Here is a 25,553-nt window from a genome sequence, read left to right as displayed (position 1 = left end):
GTGTGTGTGTGTGTAATAACTATTAGTTTTTGTTTTTTTAAGGCCATGAATTTCAAGGAGAGCAGAGATGAGTTTATGTGATGGTTTAGGTGGAGGAAAGAAAAGGAAAAAATATTGTAATCTAATTATAATCTCAAAACCTAAAAACAAACAAACCTATATTCTACCAAACTAGAAAAAAATCTAAAAAAAATGGATGAATCTCTAGATATAAATTGCCTATTGAGGCTAAATTAAGATGAAATAAATAATTTAAAAAGATTCATAACATCCAATAAAATAGCAGTAATTAAAAATATGCCAACTGAAAAAATGCCCAGGGTTAGAAAATTCTATGCAGAAGATTCAGTGAATAACCCTACCCATATCTATAATGTAGTTGTCTACCACAGCTATAATGTAGTTCTCCACAAAGAAAAGCCCTGGAACAATGGTTTCACTTATGAATCTTTTACAAATATATTAAAATAATCTTAACAACAATACATTACAAACTCTGACAACAACAAAAAGAGAATCGAAAGGGTTACCTCCTAATCATTTTATGAGACCAGAATGAAAGTCACAGCAAAAAGAGAAATGTGAAAAAATTACAGACCCTAGCTCTAATAATTATAATTGCTAAAATGAATGGAAAAAGGATTGGAACAGAAATACCTTTGAGCATACACAAATAGCTAGTAAGTACACAGAAAAGAATGTTCAAATTTGCTCTTCAGCTGGGAAATTGGGAAACTAACTAGAACAAAATAAACTTAATACACATTAGGAAGGCTTAAGTTAAAAAAATAGATGATAAAAATATAATAATATACAGATAAATAATTCTAAAAGAGTAATTATGGAGATATAAATTGGGTTCTTCCATATTAGAATGTAGTTTGAAAGATTCTGAAATGTCGGCTTCCATTGAAATCAGCATAGTATCCAGAATTCTATTTTCATTTTTTTCTTTTAGTAAAACACTGTGGATAATATATTCAATATGTATAGACATGTTTTATTATGTCAAGTACTATTTTTATTACTGTATGGGCATTAATTGACCAACCCTGCACTAAGTCTAAAGATGGAAATATTTTAATAAATGCCATTTTTAAAAAACTGAGCCATATTCAGGTGAATTAACTTTTTAAAAATCATGTTGTTTATAAGTTTAAGCTTAACTACAATCCAGTGCTGTCTGTCTCCAAAGACTGGGCCATTATTCACTGTTATATGATTCTTATTAAGTCACCTGTAATGCAAGGCTTTTGCCATGCCTATTGCAATCAGAAGGAACTCCAGAGGTTCATTTGGCCATGCACTGATGTTACTAATCAACCTGTCATGGGTATGCTAATAATCATAAATATGTCACCCTAACACAAAACCTGAAGGCCTGAGGAAGGTTCAGCTGACAATAAACACCTGTGATTCAAATTCCAAATGGCTAATGGTTTAAGAAACCGGTGATCAAACTGTAACTAATGTTGACCTACTTGTTTCCCACAGTCCAATCTTTATTTGTTATGGAAGGAACTGTCACATAGTAAAAGTGACAATTATGATGACACGTGCAACTATGTACCACAGCTCACCGTTTAAAGCCATGACATAAATTATAAAAGCTAAAGGGGATCTGATGTCATTCTATGCAAGAAAATTATACTGTGTGGGAGATCTTCAGAATAATACATTTATGTCCCCAAATTATGCAATGATGGAAAAAGATAGCTCATCTTCAAACTCTGTCTTCTCATCTATATACAAACAAAACAAAACAAAACAAAACAACCCACTTTTGTTTTTTTAAAAAAAAAAAACACCACTTGTACATTTTGACTTACGGCCTTCTAAGTTTTATCAAAAACCTATCAAAAATAAATAAATTAAAAAAAACCTATGTTCAATTCACATTGTATCTATGGACACAAATTTAATTTTCTCTCAAGTGTTATTTTCAAAATACTAATAACTTGAATTTAATAATGTCTTGCTAAGGCAACAACAAAGGTCAGAAACTCAGTGAGCAAGAAAACTTCAAAATGATATTTTGGCTTTTCTTCTGTAATGAAATCTCTGTGTTTAGAATTCTGTGATTTGCATGGGGAAGGGCTGGTTGATGCATCTTTTGTTGCAGGTGTTTTTCCTTTTATGCAGGGGCCTAGGCACCACAGCAGATACAAACTCATCACTGTTGCCCATGTCACTTCTGTGCTGTTTGTGAAAACACTGACTTAGATGAAGTGTTGAGCTGATAATGAATGAACTGCCAAACAATCTCCACAAGTTTCTGCTACAATATAGGGGCTTATTTAATCAGTCAGTGTCTAAGTGCATTGCTTTCTTGACACTTCCCTTTTCAATGTTTCAAGGCCTTTCTGGGGCCTCCTATCACAACCTAAGCCCCGTAATCATGTGTCTTAGTGAAAGGGCTTGATATGATCAGCTTGAACCTCTGCGTGAGAGTAGAGGTCAAATTTTAATTTTAACACAGGTAAAAGAATAATTTGGGCATGCAGCAAGCCGGCATTTTCTCACAGTTAAACATAAAGCACCATTGTTCACTCAAGCCGTGGAACTACTAGAACTTTGCCATATTTGTCTCTGACCCTGGCTCTCTACAAAGGCTGGAACAACTAATAAGAGTTTGTGGCCATTACCGTGTGTCAAGACCTCCTTGTCTAAAGCCAGATTAGATGCTATGAACATCAGGCTAAATAGCTCCTCTTGACACTCACATCCCTTATTCTGTTTTTATGGTGCATTCATTCCATTAAATGCAGATATAGAAAAGAACAGGGGAGGCAATAGCAAGAAACACTTCTCAGTGTTTCCCTGTTAACACACGCCTCCCTCCAACCATAAGCACATTCCAAGCACTCCTTTTTAATTTGTATACCTACAGATATGAGATATGAAACAAATAACTCAGGGCTGAGCATAATATTGCAGGGCCCAGTGTAATTTATACAGAAAGCTGATATTTATTACGGATGCTGGAGGTTATTAAGTTATCTGCAAGGTGTAGACTTCATTTCTGTTCCTGAGAAATAGAGATTTATATTGCTTATTTATTCCCAGCTGTTGAATATCAGAGTTATGCTCAGAAAGAGATTAAAAACATTTGATGATACCAGAAGCTGACATGGCAGCATCTTGGGGAATTTTGCCCATTTTTTTTTAACAGAATAATTTTCTGAGAAAGTATATGTACACATTTGTGTTTATATGTCTCATCATGAGTGCCATACCCAGTAGATGACACATGTTTTGACAGCTTATTATAGAATATTCTATTGTTTCATTCTTTTTGAAAAGTGAGATACTAACTCAGTTCCTTGTGGGATTTCCCCATCCTAGAGTTTTTCCATAGCCATAGCACCAGTCCTTGTGGAATCAGAGCTTAGCCTGTCTTAGTGACCGAAATTTAACTAGTAAGTCTTTTACAGTCTATATTTTCTCATTGGACTCTCAAATATTTCTTATTTTATACCCATGGGCTACACACTAATGTGTTATGAATAATTTCTACATTGTCATAAATGTAGGTGTAGAGAAGATTAATATGAACTATTGATTTTTTTTATTGTATGTCCCAGATTTCCCACACATCCAAACAATCAGATCACAGTTTAAGCACAGTACCTTGTAATGGTACTAGCCGGTCATCCTGTGCTATCTTAGAAATTGATGGCTTGGCAATGACTCAAACTAGGGGAAAGCTTGGAACATGTGTTTATTTCTGAACAGGAAAGAGCTCCAGGTCATGCTTCAATCTGTTCAACATCTTGGGTAGTTACAAAGCCAGCATGAGATTATAGATAACAATGAATTATAATACAAATCCAGGCTGTTGACTGCAGAGAGTAGTAGGTTTTATATTTTTGCCCAAACTTTACAAAAACATCTTTAGAGCGATTCAGAAACAATTGAAAATAAGTGCATTTTTAAATCATGACTGTTAGTTCTGTTATAGGCAAGTTATGTTCCTTTGTACTGTGCCTTGCCAAAAATCAAAACATAGATGATGATAGATAGATAGTAGATGGATAGATAGATAGATAGATAGATAGATAAACTGTCATCAAAAGACAGAAAGAACAAGAAGCCAAGAGCAAAGGACCGTGAGTTCTGGTCATAGAACCAGCACTAGCAAACTCTATGTGGTGAAAATGAATCATTTTGTGACTCATTTAGCCACAGAAATTGAAGAAATTTAATATATTAAACTGCAAACTAAAATTATATTATCTTTAATCCTCTCTAATAGTTTGAAACCTTGCCTCTTCTGTATGAGTGCTATAACTTACTGGCTGAGCCCTATCAAACACCTCTAGGTAAGGTGAAATTTAAACCAAAGTTCAAGGGGGAAGAAAAACCTCCCAATTCTTTCCTACTTGCAAGGCTCAGCTTGGTTTTGTGCTTTTTCCTTTGTTCCCTTATCATTTCTCCATTCCAGACTTTTTTGAACCAGGCAGTTTTGAACAAAACTTTTCAATGTCTTCTTCTACCAAAACTTTACTTTTTCATTTCATGTAGGATAACCAATCAGTGTGCTCTTCTGTGGTGAAGACTGTTTCTCCTCTTTCTAGCATTTCTTAGTGGTCTGCAGCCTCTTGTGTATGGTTGATGTTTTGTGGGCTTTTCCCTGTCCAAGTTAATGCAGCAATGGTTGCTGACCTTGTTCAACTCATGTGAAGTCAGCCATGTTGATGAGACTTTGTGGATGAGGTGTCAGATATTTCTAGAAGACCACAATATCACAGCAAACCCTCTGTCCCCCTGCTCTTACAATCTTTCTGCTCCCTCTTCTGCAATGTACCCTGAGAGTGAGGGTTTGGAAGTAAGAATAAAAGGAAGAAGGAAATGATGTGATTACATTATAATCTCAAAAAACACATTTTATTAAGTTCACTTTTCTCTTTTCCAATGTCCTCAGCACAGTTTTTTTTTTTTAATGAACAAAACTAATTGAATAATGTAAGTCTTCAAACAATTCTAATTAGGGCTGATAGATAATGTCTTAATGGCGAAAGAAAAGGGGGAAAAGACTTTTAGGAATGATTGTTATCTAACATGAGGTATGTTGATGATTTGGAAGAATTTCTTTTACCACATACCCACTTTATGACATGTTTCTATTTAAAATATTTGCACACATATTATGCGTTAGAATTAGTTCTTACGATACATGTTCCTAGAAAAAGACTAAAGTTTGGTAAGGTCATTATTTGTTCATATATTTAAAATTACTCAAAAAGTTTGTGGACTCTGTCATATCCATTCCCTGTGTTTGCAATAAGCAATACTGTTTCTCAGATTAGAGATTCATGCAAGATGTGGTTATCAAAGAAACTAAAAACAGAAGCCCATTCATCTACAAGGGTTGGTTAAAAACAGAGCTTAAAGTTAAAATATTCACATTCCCATATTAAAAAAAAATATAAAGTTCACGTAAATCCAGAGCAAATAGTGACCCATAGTAGAGTTTCCTCTTTTATCTTTTGATTCTTCCTCTGTATCGTAGCGAGGTCTCATATTTTGGCAGAAGAGTCGCATATCGGTGAATGGCTCAGTATACATAGGTTACTATTTCTTTTTCTGTCGTGGAAAATAGCACTTTTACTAGTTACAGCTACTCATCTTAGATATCCCAACAGATGAGCTTTCCTTACACATTGTTTTGTAGAACCTTCCCAATCTCATATATCTGATAATGAATATAGGCATTAGAAGAATGGGTGTTTAGAACAGATATTAACCAAATTTTCAGATAGATGAAACAAATTTCAAAAGGTATTACACATACTTAGAATTATACCTTAAGAAACCACGAAACTGAACAAAAATAGGAAGCAGTTGTTTTTACGCAGTGGAAGACAGTTTATAAATGTTATCTTTGAGAAAATGAAAAATAGAGAATTTGATCCTCAAATTCACCATGACTTTCTGTGTAAAGCCATGCCCAAGCTGTAGAGCAAAAGGGGAGTTAGTATGAATGGGAGAGGACAGGAGCTCCACAAAAACAAAATATATCAGGGCACAGGAGTCCTCTATGAGACTTTTTCTCCAACCAAGGATTATGTATGAATATAACCTAGCATCCCTCCTCAGATGTAGTCCATGGTAGCTCAGTATCCAAGTGGGTTTTCCTAGTAAGGGGAACAGGAACTATTTCTGACATGAAGTCAATGACTGGCTCCTTTACCCTCCCTCCCCCCTCAGGGAGGAACAGCCTTGCTAGGTCACAGAGGAGGACATTGCAGCCAGTCCTGATGATACCTGATAAGCTATAATCAGATGGAAGGGAAGGAGGTTCTCCCCTATCAGTGGACTTAGAAAGGGACAGGGACGAGATGAGGGAGGGAGGGAGGATGAGAATGGGATGGAATGAGGGAGGGGGCTATGGTTGGGACACAAAGTAAATAACCTGTGATTAATATTAAAAAATAAAAATTAAAAAAAAATAGAGAACAAAGAGAGACACAGACCTGTCAGTCAAGATGAACGCATTAGAGGACCAGCATGTCAGAGAAGATGCTACCAGTGGAGCAGGATGCCAAAGAGGAGGTACATAGATACCTTTGTGTATATAAAGAGCTGCAGAAGATTTAACATGATTATTCCTAAATAAAAAGTTGTATATATACTGATATCACTGTGATAGGCCTTCAGGAAACAAATGAACAAACTGGAAGTTGTTGATTTGATGGAGAGCTATGAAAGTTGTGAGGAACCAAGAAGTATTGGAGTTATGACAAGACAAATGGCAAGTCTTTTCATCAATATTCTAGGAAGGTCTCATTTGAGGAATGAATCTTCTCTAGACATTTTCTAGAAAAAATAAATAAGCCTCAAGGGAACCCAGGAAGTTAATTCTCAGTAAGTTAATTTTCAGTAATATAATATTTTCAATATGTAGCTCCAAATAATTAGCTAGTAAATAAAGGTAAATAAAACCATCACTGACAATCAGTGAGAAAAATACTAATAAAAACAAACAGGTGTCACTGATGTTAAACTTAATAGAAACAATTTTAATTACAGATTTTATTTCATTTTTATTTAATTTTATTACAGGCTCTTGTTTGAACGTATGAGAATGAGTGAAGAGATATGTAGTCATTACAGGAGAATAGAAATAACATAGAAAAATGGAAAGTATACAGAAATTTCATTCTGTGTGTGTGTGTGTTTATATGAGAAAGAGAGCAAGAGAAAAACAACCTCCCAACAAAATAGTGCTCAACTTAGAGATAAAATTTTTTAAAAACTTGCTAAGTGTAAATAAAACACACAGTTACACACTTGCAAATAAACACATGACCAAGGGCAACAACACCAAAATCATTAAGAAGTCGAAGCTTTTTGTCAGAAATGAAGCAATACTAGACTGTGGAGGCAGCTCAGAAGATCAAGCTCTTCCAGTGAGTTCAGTTCCTAAACCCATAGAGAGAGCAGCCGAGGCTGGTGGCTTGTGGTGTTAGCCCCAGCAGTGGGGAGGCAGGCAATCTGCCTAACCAGCAAGATTTACCAGTAGCCTACATACACAAATGTATGTGAAGATACATAGGCACAGAAACACACAAACCTTCATATATCCAAAACACACAAGGAAAGAAGTGATGTGAAATGACATATGGCTTTTTTTTTTCCATATCAAATCGGAGGAAAAGGGACAAAATTTGATTATTTTTTTATGTACTTGAAGAAATAATGAGAAAATTCTAATTTGATTATGATTAACAATGTAAAATTCACAAGGAAAACTCACTGACGTAAAAAGAAAGGATGCCGTACCTAGGCAGCACGTCAAATTGCTAAAGAAGCTAAAAAGAAAACCTTGAAGCAGTCACTACCTATGTTAGACTCAAACAAGGCAACTACTGACATTCATGAGGAACAATGAAACCAAGATAGGACGAACTGGACCATTTAAAGGTTTATGAAACAAAAACCAGCTACATTAGAATTCTATGTTCAACAAAGACATCCCTTAGAAAAAGAAAGCATTTCTGAAAACTCATTTTCAGGTAAACAAAAGTAGAGAGAGGTGTTGTGAATGTTTAGTTTGGTTTGGTTATTTTTTTTTTCCAACAGACTTGTATATTGTTGAATTTTAAAGAAAAAAAAATCAGACTGAGTTTTGAACATTTTATTTTATTTATTTGTTTATTTATTATTTGTTTGTTTGTTTGGATACTGTAACCCTCAGGAAGTAAAGTAAGGGAAAAGATAAGGAAACTTCTAGTAGAATAACTTAGAAAACTTTACCTTAGCTCATCAACAATGGTTGACACTTTTAAGTGTCAAGTCACATTGAGATATGCATCCTTGACATTGTAGTGATAGCGGTTCTTCTCACCTTGAGAGGTTTTTGTAAGAATCTGTAAGCCCTGTGTGACCAGGAGGAAAGCATTCACAATCACAAATTCATAGATATTCTACAAAATAGTCGACCATTGCATGACTCCTCAAAAACCTTGATGTTTAGGAACAAGGATTGTGGGAAACAGGAGGAGCTGGGAAAACAGAACAGTGGCCCTGGGGAAACTAGAGAAAGCAGAACAAAGCTTGATCTTGGTGTGCCAAGGTCGAGTTTCTACTGAAACAAACTTACCTCGTCAGCAGTGGTCATATCCAAATGCAAAACTGAGAATGTGATGATGATTGTGCTGGGATTCTCTAGATACCTTTTCCTATTCTGTAAGTATATGATTGTCTTAAATTTTAGGTTTTTTACTAATTTATTTTTTTAATTAATTACAGTTTATTCACTTTGTATCCCAGCTGTAGTCCTTCCCTCATCCCCCCCCCCATCCCACTCTTCCTCCCTCTTCTCCTCCCATGCCCCTTCCCCAGTCTACTGATAGTGGAGGTCCTCCCCCTCCATCTGACCCTAGCCTATCAGGTCTCATCCAGACTGGGGACTGGCTGCATTGTCTTTCTCTCTGGCCTGCCAAAGCTGCTTCCTGCCATCAGGGGGAAGTGATCAAAGAGCCAGCCACTGAGTTCTTGTCAGAGACTGTCCCTCTTTCCTCTACTAAGGTACCCACTTGGAGACTGAGCTGCCATGGGCTACATCTGTGCAGGGGTTCTAGGTTAGAATGTGAGAGGAAGAGAGATGGAACGAAAGGGAAGGAGCAAGATGGAAGGTAGAAGAGTGAGTGAGCACATTGCCTTCCTCCTTCACAATAAATGCAAGGGATATAGAGAAGATAAGCCTCAGGATTCTGAAGACTATGGACGCATGTGTAATACAGAGCTAAGGAACCACATAGAATTAGAATTTGGTTTTAATTCAGTTGGCAGAGTCATCTCTTTTTTGTTTGACAGACTTCCACCTCCATGCACTTTCTAGCCTCTGTTCAATCTACACAACATTGGTCAGGTTGCTATATAAGAAACACTGAGTGTTTACCCTGAGTTCGCAGAGGACCATGGAGAGGACTCTAACTATGAGACTACTAGCATACATGCTTTGATAGAGAAGTAGTCTACAGCACTGATATGAACAATTACTTCCCTTGCTATCACATCCCCATTCTGAATCCATCAGCATCCCTAAGAGAAAAATGATCTTGAGAGCAGATGGCTTTTCTCTTTTCTAGAAAACACGGAGAAACTGGATCAGGAGAAACATATGTGAATATGCAAGTGGGAGACTGTGGTCATGGCATGCATGTTCAAACTGTTCAATGAATTTTGTTTTGCCCTTTGATCGCTTGTAAGCTCCTAGCCCCTGCACCAGCTGTGTCCTCTACAAAACAGAACTGCTTATTTTCGGAACATGCCTATTGATTAAAGTGATAACTTCTGCAATATGTATTATTTCTATGAAAAAAGACAAGAGTCCTAGATGAAAGGCAACATTTCACAAAACATCTGACTCTTGAAACCATTCTCAGTCAGGCATCGCTTTGGAAGCAATAGAAACAAAAATGGACAATTTTCAGATATCTTCTCTGCCATGAGCTGTGTGAGCACAGGCCAAGTTTCACAGCATCTATCTGCTTTAACGTCTGTGTTTGAAGTATCCATGCTACCTCACCTTTGCAGAGGCTTTAAGATTCTAAAGCAAATGGTGGGGTAGAAGGGAAGGTAGTTGATAGAGTAGAACAAACAAGTATGATGTTGCCCGTAAAAACCACACGACTGGACAAAGCATCAGTGTGTAGTGTAGCAGGAATTAGATTCTCACCCGTTTGTATGACTTCAGGTGCAGCTGGGCCAGGTGGAAATCCTGTTTGCTCTCTGGGGATTTCCCTGCTTGGTTTCCTCCTCCTGTTGAAATGAACACAAACGCAATAAGAAATATGTAGTTATAGGAGGGCTTTTCCCCCCTACGATTTATTTTCCTTAATTTCTGTTCAAGTCGTTTCTCACTCTAAAAGTCTGATTTCCCTGCCCGTGATGTCTCCCTCTTAAGTATATTGATTCAGACTCCCAGCCCCACCCCCACCCCCGGTGTCTTCCCAGGTACAGCTCCGACACATCAATAGGAATACCAAAAAAAAAAAAAAAATCCCCAGAAGTAAAACACATGAAAGATGCATAGCAGCAAATAATCAATAAAAAGTAAATAAAGCTGGTGGGGCATAAGAAAAACATAAACACAACTGAGGCAGAGATGCAATGACTAGCCCCGACCAGTGCCTTCAAGAGATCCTGTTTGTAGGCTGAATAGCCCTATTCAAATGGAAGTAGGCAGAGGGAATTTAAAAGCTTACACAAACCTCATAGACAAACAAACTTCAGAATCGCATTATGTAAAATGGTTGTTTATGTATCTAATCATCTGAGACCAGGAACTGAAATAGTAAGAGACTGCATTTTATTCAGGATGATTCAAAAAGGAATCATAACTGGATCACATAGGCATTTGAAGAAATTTTGTGTGGTTTATTAATGTTGTAGGTGATTTCTGCCATTTTATTTATGATTATTTTATTTTAATTACTTCATGAATCTTCCCAGATACACTGGAAATATTACATAGGTAAGTAAACATATTTGTCATTTTGTCTGTCATTATTTTGCCTAGAAACAGGGCCAGACTTGACTCACAAGGTCACCTACCATTTCTCTACCATTCTTTGTACCGTAAGCTATCTCATAAGTTTAATACTTTTTATTCTATCTCATAAGGTAGGAATGATATTTTGCTGGGTCAGAGCAATGATGTTCCTATTATATTCTCTCATCAGATCACTGATACCATAAACTGTAATGGCTTCTTCAGGACCATTAGCCTATCTGCCATCAGCCTGTATTGAGGAACTCTTTAATCCTGCAAATGGTTGTTAATAACTTACGCGGAGCATTTTCATCTCAGTCTTCAACATAGAAAATGTTAATCCATCCTTTGCCGCATGACAGCCATTTCCAAAATGGGATGTAGCAGCCGGGGAGTGACCACTCTGTCAGAGGCCAGAGCCGAATAGCACATTTAATATGAGCTGAATTAGGTTCCTGAAATCTCACACATCTAAAAAGAAAGTAGCAAAACAGGCCGTTGTGACCTATTTTTTTTTTATTTGTATGTGTATACTATAACAAATTTTGCAGTTTTATTTTCGTCTGGTTCATTTCTTGGGTCTGACATAACACCTAAGTTAATAACTGAACATAGAGCAATAATTTTTAAATAGAACCCAGCATCAGTGACATTAAAAAGTTAATAGTGACTGACAGCTGAGATTTAAAGCAATAAACCAGGATAGAGATGCATACAAATATTTCAGTTAATGCCTGGCAATATACAGGCAGGATCTCACAAGGTCACATTACCTATTTATGTCTTAGTTTTGTTAAATGCATTCTATAATGTTTATATAACAAAATCACATACCAACATATTTTCTCTAAATATATTCCTCTCATTAAGTGACCCATGGCTTTGCAGGATAATACAAACTAGATAGACACGAAAACCTTTAACTCTCATATTATTGCAGACTTTCCAATAAAAACCATGAACAGAAACGCTGAGAATCTTGAGACTGGGCAATGGCTCAACTGATAAAGTACTTGCTCAGCAGGTAATCCCTTGCCGTACAAGAGTGAGTACTTGAGTTCAGCTCCCCAGAACCTACATGAAAGCCAGGTAATCATGGCAGCCTTCTATAATCTCAGCACTTGAGAAGCAAAGACAGAGAATCCCCTTAGACTTTGAAGAACTGGAAAGCTCTGCATTTGGTGAGACCCTGCTTCAAGAAACAAAACATGGAGAGTGATTGTGATACTCCCAGCATCAATTTCCCATCCCTGAACATAAACACATGTGATAGAGGCATGCAAGCCCATATTGTGCACCAATACACATACCTAAAAACAGCCCAGGCCTTTAAGCCCAGCATTCAGGAGGCAGGGGCAGGTGGATCTCTGTCGCTTTGAAGCCAGCCTGGTATACATAGAAATTTCCAGCACAGCCAGGGCTAGATAATAGAAAGACTGTCTCAGGACAAACAAACAATCAAACCACACTTAAGAGAGGGGTGAGTGCTGCAAACAGTGTTTGGTGCTTTGCAGAAGAGCTTAAAGAGGGCAGTAACTACTCTGTGACTAGCAGTCATATAAAAAGCATTTGCTGCAGATACATCAATGTTTATTTTTCTTGGTAGCCTGTGTTGTCTTCTATCTCATTTAGAGACAGCAAATTGAGAATCCACTGATCCATTTGAAGGCTTTAGGCTACTGTTAAGTGAGTATGTATGTGGTAATTCTTCTCCCTTTCCCCAAAAATACTTGTATGCAAACTTGATTCCATATTGAGTTTAGTGGGCACGCTTTACAGCTAACCACACCGGTCTTCTGCAAAGAGCATTGAAGATGGATGACAAACACTTTCATTCTTCTCCTTTCCTTTCATAAATTACTTCAGACCATGAAGCCGAGTCTTAGCATATTCTTATGAAAAGTGACGATAGAAACACCCAACTCAGACTGCCATGTCAGGGATCAGATGATTTCAGGTACAGAAAGCATCTTTGTTTAAACAAAGATATTGTAAAAATAAGAAAGGTTTTTCAGAGCTTAAGTAAGAATGCTGAGGCAAACCCACCTTTCTCATACAGCCAAGCTGCACAGCTTTAAGTACTAAAAAGTCTGAATTAAAATGATGAACATCTCCAGCTTAGGGGTTGCTGAATGATCAGGGGTATTTTTTTTCTTGAATATGCTTTTCACAATAGGATTCCTTAATATCCATACCTTTGTTCTCAGAAGATTAAATTACTGATACATATATACCACATAATACTTTAGAGTTGGAATACACATGAGACCTCTTGTCCTTTAAATGATGTGTATGAATGCTAATGAGGATATATCAGATATATAATGGCCTATTATGAGAACTATTTGGTCCTGTCTTCATGTCTGATTCATCAGGCAGATGCTGATTACAAAAGGGGTAAGATCAAAGGTCCTCTAATTAACAATAAAAAAGTGTACTCCAAGATACATTATGTAGAAATCTCGGGGACAAAATTGTATAAACAGCAGAATTTTCTAGCATTGAGAACTCTTAAAACATAGTGTGCTTCACCCACCTATTTAATTGCATTTCTTTTTATAACCCTTTTATGCTGAAGACTCTCCCTCCCCCCGCTATAACCTAATGGTGTTATTTCCCAAGGAGCAAATGCAGCAGGAGTAGCAACTCTATTAGTTGCCTAGCTATACCTGCAAGAAGTCTAGGTCCAGAACAACCCCAGGTAAACTTCTGCTAGAAAACAAGCTTATACAGTGAAAACACTAGAAGAAGATGCCACGGCTAAATCTCTTGTATAGGAAAATGAGGCAACGGGATTGTTCTGAGTGAGAAAGTGCTCATAACGTTTTTCAACAACTGTCTATGCCTACAAGCTAGAATAGAGGTTGCACCGGCAGATGACATAAATGAGCTAGAGGCTACTGGGAATGAAGAGCCTCACACCCACCCCTCTCCACACTAACCTTCCATTAACCTTTCCTCTGCTGATCAAATATATTTTTATGCCTTTGGAAATGACATCAGATCTAGTGAGAAAGCTTATTTTCGTTCTACTACCAGAAACACACCTACTTTATACTTTTTAAAAAGCTAATTATATAGTATATTATGCTTCTCTCTTAACTAAATCAGTTATTTTGTTTGCCCACTGTAGACTAGTGTGAACACAAGGACTTATACTGACATATTCTGGCCTTCTATACAGGAATTTTATAGAGTGAATAGCTTAAGTATAAAATGCTTATTTCTTAGACCTTATTGGTCAGAAGTCTAAAAATAAGATGCTAGTTTGTGATCCAGTGCATGGGGAGGGCTCTTCTTGTTTACAGAGTGGATTTTTTTTTTTTTTTTGTATCCTCACAATGAAGCATGAGAAAGCAAGATTGCAGAGCCAGGAGAAAAACACTTTCTGATCATTCATCTCTATTAAAAGACACTAAGCCCAGCAAACGTCTCCTCTTTAACATATTGGGAAATAAGGTTTCAATATAATAGAAAATGAGGTTGTAAAAATTCAGTCCCCAGCAGGTAATATTTTCTTTCACATATGTACACCCATATGACATATATTTAGGTAACTCCTAGACAATTAATTATAATTAAATATAAACAATTAGATATTCAGTGATTTATTTTTTGACACAGTCTCACTGCTGTAACCAATGCTGGCTTCAAGCAAGTGAACCTTCTGTGTCAGTTTACAAAATGCATCTGGGATCACAGCATGCATCACTATATGTGGCATCATGATATTTTTGATACTGAAGATATTATAGGTATGAGATAAGACTGTGTTTATATAAAATCTTCCAATTGTAATTTTCATATGAAACTCTCCCAATGCCTCATATTTTGAATGCTGGTAGTGATACTTTTTGGAAACTATGGAACCATTCGATGGTTAACTGTAGATTGCAAAAGTAGGTCAGTAGGAGTGGGTCTTTGAAGGTCTTTTCTCACCCTTTGATCTCTGTTTCCTGGCCTGTTGGAGTGTGAAGAGCCCTGGCCACATTTTTTTTCATTACCATTAGCTGCACTATTCCCTTAATCGTTTTTTTTCCAGAACAATAGAATAAAGTCCTCTGAAACCATTAACCAAAAAAAAAAAAAAAAAAAAAAAGTCTATCCTTCTTCAATTTGTTCTGTGGGTTGTTGTGGTCCCAGCAGTATGAAAGTAATTAATATGCTTCCTACCAAGTTATTTTAAATACCTGCAAGAAGAGAATCTGGCAAACATCATATTTGTTGTGACCAAATCAACCCTTCTCTTTTACACGTTGATTTTCCAACAATGAAGAGAAAAAAGACAAACAACAACAACACCAAAAACAAAACAAAACAAAGAAGGCAAGTAGAAGAGATAAAATCAGAACAAGAAAATATTAATGTCATAATATTAATTTCGTAGAGCTAGAAGATGCTAGGCATACTACTAGAGGACAAAAGTAGTCCTCAATCTTAACCAACTGTGACTGCTGCAAGCTAGCATAACTACCAGCCTTGAAGGAAATAGCCCTGGTGCAAAAGTGAGAAGAACATCATGGGGGTTACCAAGTACTTCCTGATCAGATTTAAGTCTAGCTCCACACTGCCATCAGCATCAGGGCCAAGAATGCAAGTTTAAACAGGTAATGGACCCTAGAAGAGAAATTACTAATGCCCTGATAAATTGACATAGTATTAAACACACCCCTAAAGACATCCTTTTATACCTATCGATGAATGCAACTCTCAGTCCTTATCAGAGAAGCTTCCTTTTAAAGTTGATGGTGTTAACAAAGTGACCTATGACAGATCAAGATACAAAGACTAAGGGACTGTAGAATGCTCATCCCTAACTGGGACATCTATAACGAACCACATTCTCCCAAGGCACAGGGGTCATTGAGGAAGAAGAAGGCAGAAAGAGTGTAAGAGCCAGAGGCAGTGGGTGACTATAAGTAAACTATGTCTTCTTGACACAGAAGAACATGTGTACTTATGAACTCACAGCAGTTATGACAACAGGCACAAGACCTGGGCAAGCCTAACCCAGACAAAATCACAGCATGGGGAGTGGAGCTGTGATGACACTCCTATCAAGGAGTTTTGGCAATTGGTAGCTGCTGGAAGAGGTAGAGTCAGTTTTCCAGTTTTCTTTCATTTTTTTTTCCTTGTAAAATGACTAAATTCTAATGGCAGGCCATACATCCAAGGCTTTATGAACAGCAAAAATTGGATTCAATAGGTTTAAAAAAATAAAAGAGGGACACAAAGTTGCATGGCTAAGGAAAGGGTGATGGTAAATATGATCAAATGCACTGGACCAAATTCTCCAAGAAACTAATAAATTTTCAAAAAAAAACAAACTATATAATCTGTAGGCCATTGGTGTCTCTGAGATATACCACCATGTCATGGAACTTGTGAAACTTAATAACACATAAGACAAATGAGTGTGGGCTTGTCAGTGTCAAGGTTGTTCCTAAGGATCAGAAAGGAGAAATAGCGAGGTTTAACATGCCAGGAAGATTTGTTTCTTTTCTGACTTCTCATCTGACATTTCCAGTGACAGTCATTTTAGGTGTGACATGCATATAGAGGACACAAGCAGTCCAAGAATGCCAAGTCTGGAGCTGTGTCTAAATCTGTGGTGCTAGTGCTGAGAACGTGGCAAACATATTGGTTGGTTGCTCAAGATACTGATTCTGCTTGCACTTTACTGATAGAAATAAGCCATATATTTAACAATAAACTACAGAAGTCAAAGAATGGCTTAAAGTTTTAGTGCTTGGGCTTCTATCTAGGAAAAGGCAATGAAAGCTAAATGTACACCATGTTCAGGGCATGAAGAGTAAGCAGGATATATGTGGACAACCTTAATACTTCCTTCAGTCCCCATTCTTTTTGTTATGTATTTGATTGCCTTTTCCTCCTGAACTAAATAGGCTAATTTCTTTCCCCAGGAAGGGAAGATCAAGTCCCAGTAATGAAGGAGTCAAATCAAAGAAAATTTGGAAATTACACTGTAATTGGACATTATTTTTTTTCTCATCATCTCGTGTCATCATCACCACCATGTATAAAATAGAATGGCTAAGCAGAAAAAGGACAATATTGGTATTCCCATTGTGAAAAGCTTGAGGTCAGAGAGAGCAAACACGTTGTATTCTTTGACTATTTCACAGTAATTCTGAGTTTCATTGAGTTGACTGCACTCCCTGCAGAAACATAATTAGTCTTCAAGTTGACTTCATAGAAAAGGGCCATTGTCCAATACTCTCTAGGGCAATTGGACTCTGCGTTTTGTTAAGAACTTGTGTCACGTCTGTAAAGCCACACATTGAGAGGACAATATAGGACAGACACTATCCTCTCAGAGTGACAAGCATCTCTTGGAGGTTGCTTTCTGGTCACAAATGAGAGTTTCACGAACAAAGAGTCAAAATGCTCTCCAGTATTGGTGTCCAACTTCAGACTCTAAAAAATGACTTCAACTATTTAAGCTTATTATAGTTATATCCTCATTTCAAAAACTGAGGATACATTATTTCATATTTCAAAGCTTTCTGGAATTATTAGTGTTTTGAGCTGATGAAGTTCTATGGTGAGAACCATACATTCAGTTTCAATCTCTAAGACATATTGTGTGGCTGACAGTAATTATTGGCTACTATATTAGCCTGTTTTTACAGGTTTTAACAGTGTTTGAAAGGGCTAACATCCCTAATTTTATCCGCAACCAAGCAAATTCTGTCAGTTTTATAGCATCTGTCACTCAAGAAGCTTGCCTTTTATTTTTCCTTTAGAAAGCATAACTAATTGCCTCTTCAAATTCCACATCCCTTCTATATTTGCTTTTCATAGCAGTCTTTTCTGAGACTATAGCACCTTCTCAAATACTGCAAACAACTTCCAACATATGGTGCTATGTTCTTTTTTTTTTTTTTTTTTTTTTCTGAACTCTTTATTGTTACCTCACTGGTACATTATCTGTCTTTGGGGTTAGTGCTCTCAATGCTTTTACCAAATATTATGCCATTGAATAATGTGGCTTTTGTCATATTTCTGTGCTAGAATACTAGCATTTTCACTCTCCATTTCCTAACCATTAGGACAATGCTGCAATGTTGAGATTTTCTTTGTTTGTTTGTTATGAAAACATCTAATTTCTGGCAACTATTTCCTATACCAGTAAAGACTGGATACATTATAGTTATGACAGCAAATCTTCCCAAACACTGGGATTTGTGTTCCATAACCATCTAGGGTTGCTTGGGGCTCTACTCAATGCCATCTACTTAATGAGCCAGGCTGCTGAAGCAGACCCCTCTGGTCCTTCACTCAGGAGGAACCTGTCATTACCCTGGCTTCCTTTAGGTGGGAATGTAACTATAAGGTGCCGCACCGGAGAGAATGATTGCTCTATGTCTTCTTATGAGCAGGTTGCTTTTCCAGTCATCAGAAAACATTATGACTCTACTTGTGAAACATGTATGCAAATAGGTGCTGAGTATCTTGCTTTTTGATAGACTCCAGGCTAGATAAGAAAAGTAACACTTTCTCTAAAAACATTCAACCTTTGTTCTGCCAGTGACTGATTTTCATTCAGACGTGGGTGACTCCTATGTGCTCTCTAAAAAGAGTGTGCACTCCATGCAGAGGGATTTATCAGGGGAATTCCTCACTTAATGTAAGTCCTACATGGGAATAGGCAAAGTTGGTAATCTGCTTCAGTCCCATTCCAAAAGCCTCACATTCATGGATGCTAGCAGAGTAATTCTGGAACTTACAGACAGAGAACCTGTGGGTACCTGGTATGAAACACCAAGGCCAGGGCCAAAGAGCGTGGAATATTGATGTACAAGAACAAGTGAACTATGGGATCCTGGCTCTGAGACAGGATATAGGACTCCTTTTCCTTTCTCTTTTCAGCCCATCTTGTCCCTATCTAATCAGACATCAGTCTCCTCAGAAGGCACCACTTTGGGATACTCCCCCACTCTCACATCCTGAGCAGCCCTTTCAGTGCAAGAGGGAGGAATAAGCTAAAAGCCTGCTGAAGCCCTGAGAACAAGCAATGTTTTACCAGCTATGTGAGTATCAGTATGACCTCTCACACCAACCATCACACATGGTTAATGAGAGTTGCCCTATTTCTTTCTGGGAACATGTATGCTCTAGGACAGTCTTACATCTCTGTTTTATAAAACTTTGGCCAAAATGCAATGAATTCACCGATCTCTTGATTTTTTCTCCTTAGTCATTGGGATGATTTTGCCACAAAAATACATTTACTAAATTGATCCCATACTCAGACATGTAAACAGAACTCTTATTTCATTCAATATTCTCGAGTTATGTCCAGATGTGATGATCAATAAATCCCTTTAAAAAGGAATCGTTGTCGCAGATGTGTTTTTTTCTCCATTCCTCTTATGTAAGTCTTAGTTTCTTTTCAGGATATTATGCTTTGTCAAACTGACAGTATATGTGGTAGTAAACCCACCCAATAGATTTAAATGCTGCCAGTGAATACCCAGTTTTTTAATTAACTTATAAAAAATAAGTTCTAAAAATAGACTTAAGAAAGTCCCTTCTGTGCCCATAGTTGCAGTCATAATGCATACCTAACTTAGAGAAGTAAAACATGAGCACATGTGGACATGCTATTTGAATCTAACTCTAATGACATTATTTGGGTGCTGAATCCAGATGAAGGGTTGCTGCTCTGTGCATTCTTCCATACTGTAATGGATACAAAGCGTCCTTGCTTTCCAAAAGACCATATTAATGCGGCTGACTAATACTCAATTGTGAACCTCCAAATCTGTGAAACAAATCAGCCTCTTTCCTCCTTGTGGTCTGGGTCAGATACTTTGTTCCAACACCAGAGAGTTGACTGACATATGTATCCTCCACTTTGACTAATGCTTTTACTTAGAGCACCCCAACTAAAGCTCAAGCTTTTTCTGAAGTCTCTGTGCCTTTTTTTAAAGAAGCAATCCCTATTTATCTTACTCAACTGGCTCTAATGAATTCCACAGCTCAACTTTCTCTAGGCACACAGAAATTTCATTATTCCTCACGTCTTCTGGTCTTCTGTATCTTACTCATCCTCGCTTTCAAATTTAGCAATCCATGCAGCAGATGTTGAGTGTTTCTGTAATCTGAATAAATAGCATCTTTCTCATCTACCTAAGCTTTAAACATCAATGAAGAAAGTGAAAGAGGATATGGGATAATAAGAAGATAAAATCCCACAATGCTGTGCAACAGTATGCCTGAAGCTACACAAATTTATCCAGCCTCCAGCTGAAGCAGGAGACAATGCATAATCTATGTGGACAAAGCTGCTTCCCAGAGGGAGGGATGAATAAGAGACTGAGCTCTGCATGCCTCATTTATCTCCTCAAAGGCAATGATCTGAGTAAGTTACTTCTCTGGGAAAGAAGTACGTGAGAAACATCCAGCTTAGCAACAGTGAAGCTCCCTCTACAGAGAAGAGAGTACCAGGAGAAAGAAGTCATTTTGGTGGGGTCGGATTATTTACTGTGCTGTCTGTGTTGCTTGACAATGGGCAAATGTATGTGAAAATAGACATCCCAAGGCCCTCCAGTACAGACACAAACCAAATAGAGTTTCCTAATATGAAGCAAGATGTAGAAGAATAGACTGCAACTATTGGTACAGAAGGGACTTTCAGGCCTGATTATTGGGAAATTAGACTGACTTAGTGGAGGATTTATTTTCTTACCCAGTGGACACTGATTAGGCACTGATAGAATCTCATACAGACAAGGGATAAGAGTGTGAAAGCTGCTGTCTGCTTTAAGAGGTTTTATTTGCTTGAGGATCATAGACTTAATGAAGCACAGATTTATTTTTTTACTTTATTGTTGTGCTAGGGTTTAAGTCCCAAACTTTGGGAGGCATATGAGTAATATGTTTTGTTTTGTTTATTTGCTTTGGAACTTAATAGGTATGGTAAATTCTTATTACAAACATCTGACAGTGACTCCAACTTTATCTTTGGTAAAATTATCATAAAAATACAAAGAGACAGCATGAATGACGCCTGCACTTTGCCCTATGCTGTTATTTCAAGCCTCTTGTAGTAAAATGAACAAAATTATCCTTTTAGCCTTTTTAAGTGTATGATGAGCCAGGAATATTTGCAATCAACACCACTCTCCATTTCCAGAGTCCATTTTCCAGCAATACAGTACAACATGCTGAGGAGAGACCCGTTATTCTTCTTATATTTGGCTTGAAGAAGTATTTGCTGTTGTGGCCTCCATCATAATAATCATCTCTAATGCCATCACAATAAGTCTGAGCTGGATCTGGAATGCAAGCCTTAGGATGCTTAATCCTAGCATCTTCCAGAATGCCTGCACTTCAGCAGGTTCCTATCAAAGGATGCTTTAAATTCAGCTGTTGGAGAGGTAATTCAGAAGGCCTGGCCAATTGCTTTAGGACCTAAGGCACTCTTTAAGGAAATGTTCTGCTAAGAGAGGAGTGCTGAGAAAGGTAGAAACTGGCAAAGAGGCTTTAATCACGTAGTGTCCTGGTTTTAATCTCAGAAGTTAAATATATTTAAACAGAGAATATGACAGGAAATTTGATTTCAGAAAGAAACTTTAGACAACTTCAATTCAAAGACATGTGTATAACAGCAAACTATTTTATTCATTTCCTCTTGTGCCTCCCTGGGAGCATGCTGCTGTTAAATCCAGATCTGCTTATTTGCACCTGATGTGTGAGCCTTGAGAACGTTTCTAGATTCAGCATCAGCAGATCAGGCATTCCAATCCAAACTCCCACGTGTTCCATGACTTCACTTCTGTTTTTCTTGTTTATAATCCCTTTTCTCACCCTTTGCGTCTCACTGTGGACTTCGTGGTAGTACCAGTGAAGAAAAATGGGTACATTAAAGTCTATGCTAGAACAAAGGAAAGTGTTCCTCAGCCTTCCAAATAAATCGAAAGCTGAATACAAATGCAAGGTGCTAATTTTGTACCTAATTGATATATACTCTTCTTAAGTGTTTGATCAAATAACAATATTCACTTTTTTGGGCATGTGACTCCATGAGTAAAAACTCATGCATTTTATGCATTGCGTACTTTTGTAACCCACACCCAGTGGATAAGCACAATATTGCCGCCATCCTCACTCCTCCTCATATAAACACCTCGTATTCAGAGGTTTTTTCAATTCTTTCCTCTTTGGCAACCTGTTGGAGGTTGGTCTGATACTAATTACTGGCCCTGAAGACGTGGTTACTGCCTGCTGGATACACCCATCCTTGTTGAGGTAAACATGCCTAAGACATACCTGATTGGTTGTTTAAACCTTGGCAGGGGAGAATGGGGTAGGTGTGGCTGGGGTTCCCTGCCTTTTGAGGAGAATCATGGGAAACAGACAGACGGACAGGAGGAGAGGAAGAAGGAGGACACCGTGATGGGTTAATCTGGAGAAGAAATTACGTGGGCCTGTAGGAAGGACTCAAATAAGCATAAAAAGATCCAGATGAAGAATATAAGCAAAAACAAACAAATAAATAAATAAATAAATAAAAAAATAAATAAATAAATAGATAAATAGATAAATAGATAAATGAATAGATAGATAGATAGATAGATAGATAGATAGATAGATAGATAGATAGATAGATAGATAAGCAAATACCACGGGATTATGTATGGAAGTTAAACCAGATAAGGGAGATTAAGGAAGATGGCATTAGATGGGGGCTGGAATGGATAGATAGTGAAGGAAATATCTGCCCGGCCCAAGGTAAATAAGCCAATTATAAATCTAACAGGAGTCTTTGTCTTATTATTTGTGATAGCAGGTTAAGATTAATAATAAACATTTTATAGCCCAATACTTCTAATAGCTTTTATTTACAACAGCACTAACTTTGTTATCTCTTATCACACTGTGTCTATTCATAAAGGCAGTAGACTTTTAACAAATAATTCAATATTTTAAAGTTGTAACTTTTTTCAGTATGTCCACAAGCTTTTTCCAGTATGTCCAAAGGAGCTGTAATAAATCCGACTAAATAATGAATAGATGGTGTTTATTTGGGTCAGATACCAAACTTCATTTCTCTGTTTTCTGTATTTATACTAAATAAGACAAAGAGACCGTTATAATTATAGACCTTGGGTTGAAAATGGCTTTTCAGTGTCATATACAGAAAATTCTGAGTACTTGGTTGGAAAAAGGTCTTGAGTGTTCAAGTACATTCAAAAGGAAACTATTTGCCATCTCCTTTATGATGGCTTGATTACAAGTATTTGCTTGTTAAAGTTACAAGTTTGAATGGTCCAGCTTGAAAATAAACTATAAGGCAGTATTGCTACTGTTATCAGAAATAAGTCTTTTACCTCTAGTTGCTGAATAAAATTATCACAATAAAACCAATTCTCACTTGCTTCCTTTTGCTACAGTATTTTTCAGTTCTTACATTACCTCAAAGATAAAGGCTCTCCTCATTGTTTTAATGAAATCATGTATTAAGATAATTCAAGACCTGAATATATATCTGCATGGCCAGTCACTGGAATCACTGCACTGATTCTACTATGTATGTTGGTTAATTTTGGTTGACTAGATTTGGAATTACTTGAGTGCCAAGAAGACTTATCTTTGAGTGTGTCACGCCTTCAGTGTGGGTGTCATCATTTTGAGCTTGAGTCTTGGATTGAATATAAAATTTTATTAGACTGAATTATAAGGAGGTTATGGAGGAATAAATCCAAGCATCAGCATTTATCTCTGTTGTCCTGAATAAAAACTCAGTGTGACCAGCTGCCTTATGATCAATCCCTCAAGCTTTCCACACCACGAATGGCTATACTCCCACACTGGGAATCAAAACAAACCTGTATTCTTTTTAATTGTTTATGTCAAGTCTTTTGTCAGAGCCACAAGAATGACCATGAATGCATTAAAATTACCAATAAATACTTTCTGGTTGTCGTAATTTAAAATCTCACATGCAACCATCATTCTCTTCATGGTAACTGTTTCAAAAACTGTGGAGTATTTCTTTGAAGCACACTTTCAGTCTTAACTCATCAGGGAGAAGAATCAATCCTATACCTAGGGCTTGCTACATTTGTCCACACTTAATAGATCTTAGGAAGCATATTACTAACAACAAAATTCTCTGTGTGTAAAGAAAGGTTTATTCTTGGAGCAATACCTACCACACTTACAGTGAGAGCTGGCCTGAATAATGAACAGTAGGCTGCATTATGTTTTGAAAACTAGTCAGAAAATGAACCAAAAATATTTTTCCCTGTAGCTTGTGTTACCAGTGATTAACAAGACCTGAGTTATTGAACCTCTCTGTTATATCTGTACCACTCAAAGCATTGTGGCAAATTTGTCTTTATCTTCTGTTGACAAGAATGCAGGCATAGGTGATGAACTGCTTAACAGTGTGCTGCATACTTTCCACTTGCCATCACTTTAATGGTATTCTGCAGATGACGCTCAGGACATGATACTTGCAGCTCCTACGTGGCTATTACATGGTTTTTTTGTTTCAATGTGGGTGAAACTGCATTTTACTTAGAAAGAGAACAATTATGAAAGATGCCTAAGCAGAATCAATTTTTACTTGAAAGTAGTGTTTTGGCCCTGTTAAAAGAAAAAAAAAATTATTTGGATTATTGGAGAGGTAGCATTTTTTTTCCTTTGTTGATAATATGAACAATTCAGTAAATTTTATGCTACCAGATGACAAAATTTAACAGCAAACATACCAGACTGAGTCTTTAAATATTTGCTTATAGACTTTCAGTTTCTCTTATTTTTCATGTTATACATCATGCTCAAATTCTCATTTATTTCAATACAAAAAAAGATTCCTTATGTCTATACTGAAATTCTCTTCAGTATGTGTCTCAGTGATATTTTAGAACTGTCTTTGTTTTAATTAAAAATACTATTTTACTACCTTTAATATACTCCAAATGAATTGATTGATTTTGTATGAATCAATAAATGGGAAACATTAAGATTAGTGAAAATAGAGCTTTCATGAAAACATTAATATAGTGATGATATAGAAATATAACTGGTTGAAATACAGAAAGTATCACAGATTCAAAGCTGAGTGCTCTAGTTACTCACTATTGTGTCAAAACTACTCCAGTACTGGGTAAAACAACTCACTCACTTTATTGCACAGTTTTGTGTGTCAGGAATCAAGAGGGGCTGGAGAGCTCTTCAGTTGCCTGTGTTGTTAATGAGACCCTTCAGTATTCAGCTGGCAGAGAGCCTGGCCTGGAAGCTCCAAGACAACCTCATTGTCCTGTGCAGTCTTAATAGGGACCATTGGGAGGCTGGGCTCAGCTCTAATGTCTATCAGGGTGTTTGTCAGTGACCTGTCCAAAATGACAATTGTCAAGGATTTGAGGGTGTTATGCAGAGAGTGTCTCAGGACTTCTAATGTGTTCTTAAACATAGAATATGGAAGCTGATGATCTCTTGTGCCCAGAGAGGTTGAGAATGTGGAGGAAATGAGCATATGCCTTAAGGCAAGTCCTGACTCCCGTATAAAAGCCAA

This window comes from Psammomys obesus, unplaced genomic scaffold (assembly GCF_907164565.1).
Source record: "Psammomys obesus unplaced genomic scaffold, mPsaObe1.curated_primary_1811, whole genome shotgun sequence".
Taxonomy (NCBI): domain Eukaryota; kingdom Metazoa; phylum Chordata; class Mammalia; order Rodentia; family Muridae; genus Psammomys; species Psammomys obesus.
This window is presented reverse-complemented; position numbering follows the sequence as displayed.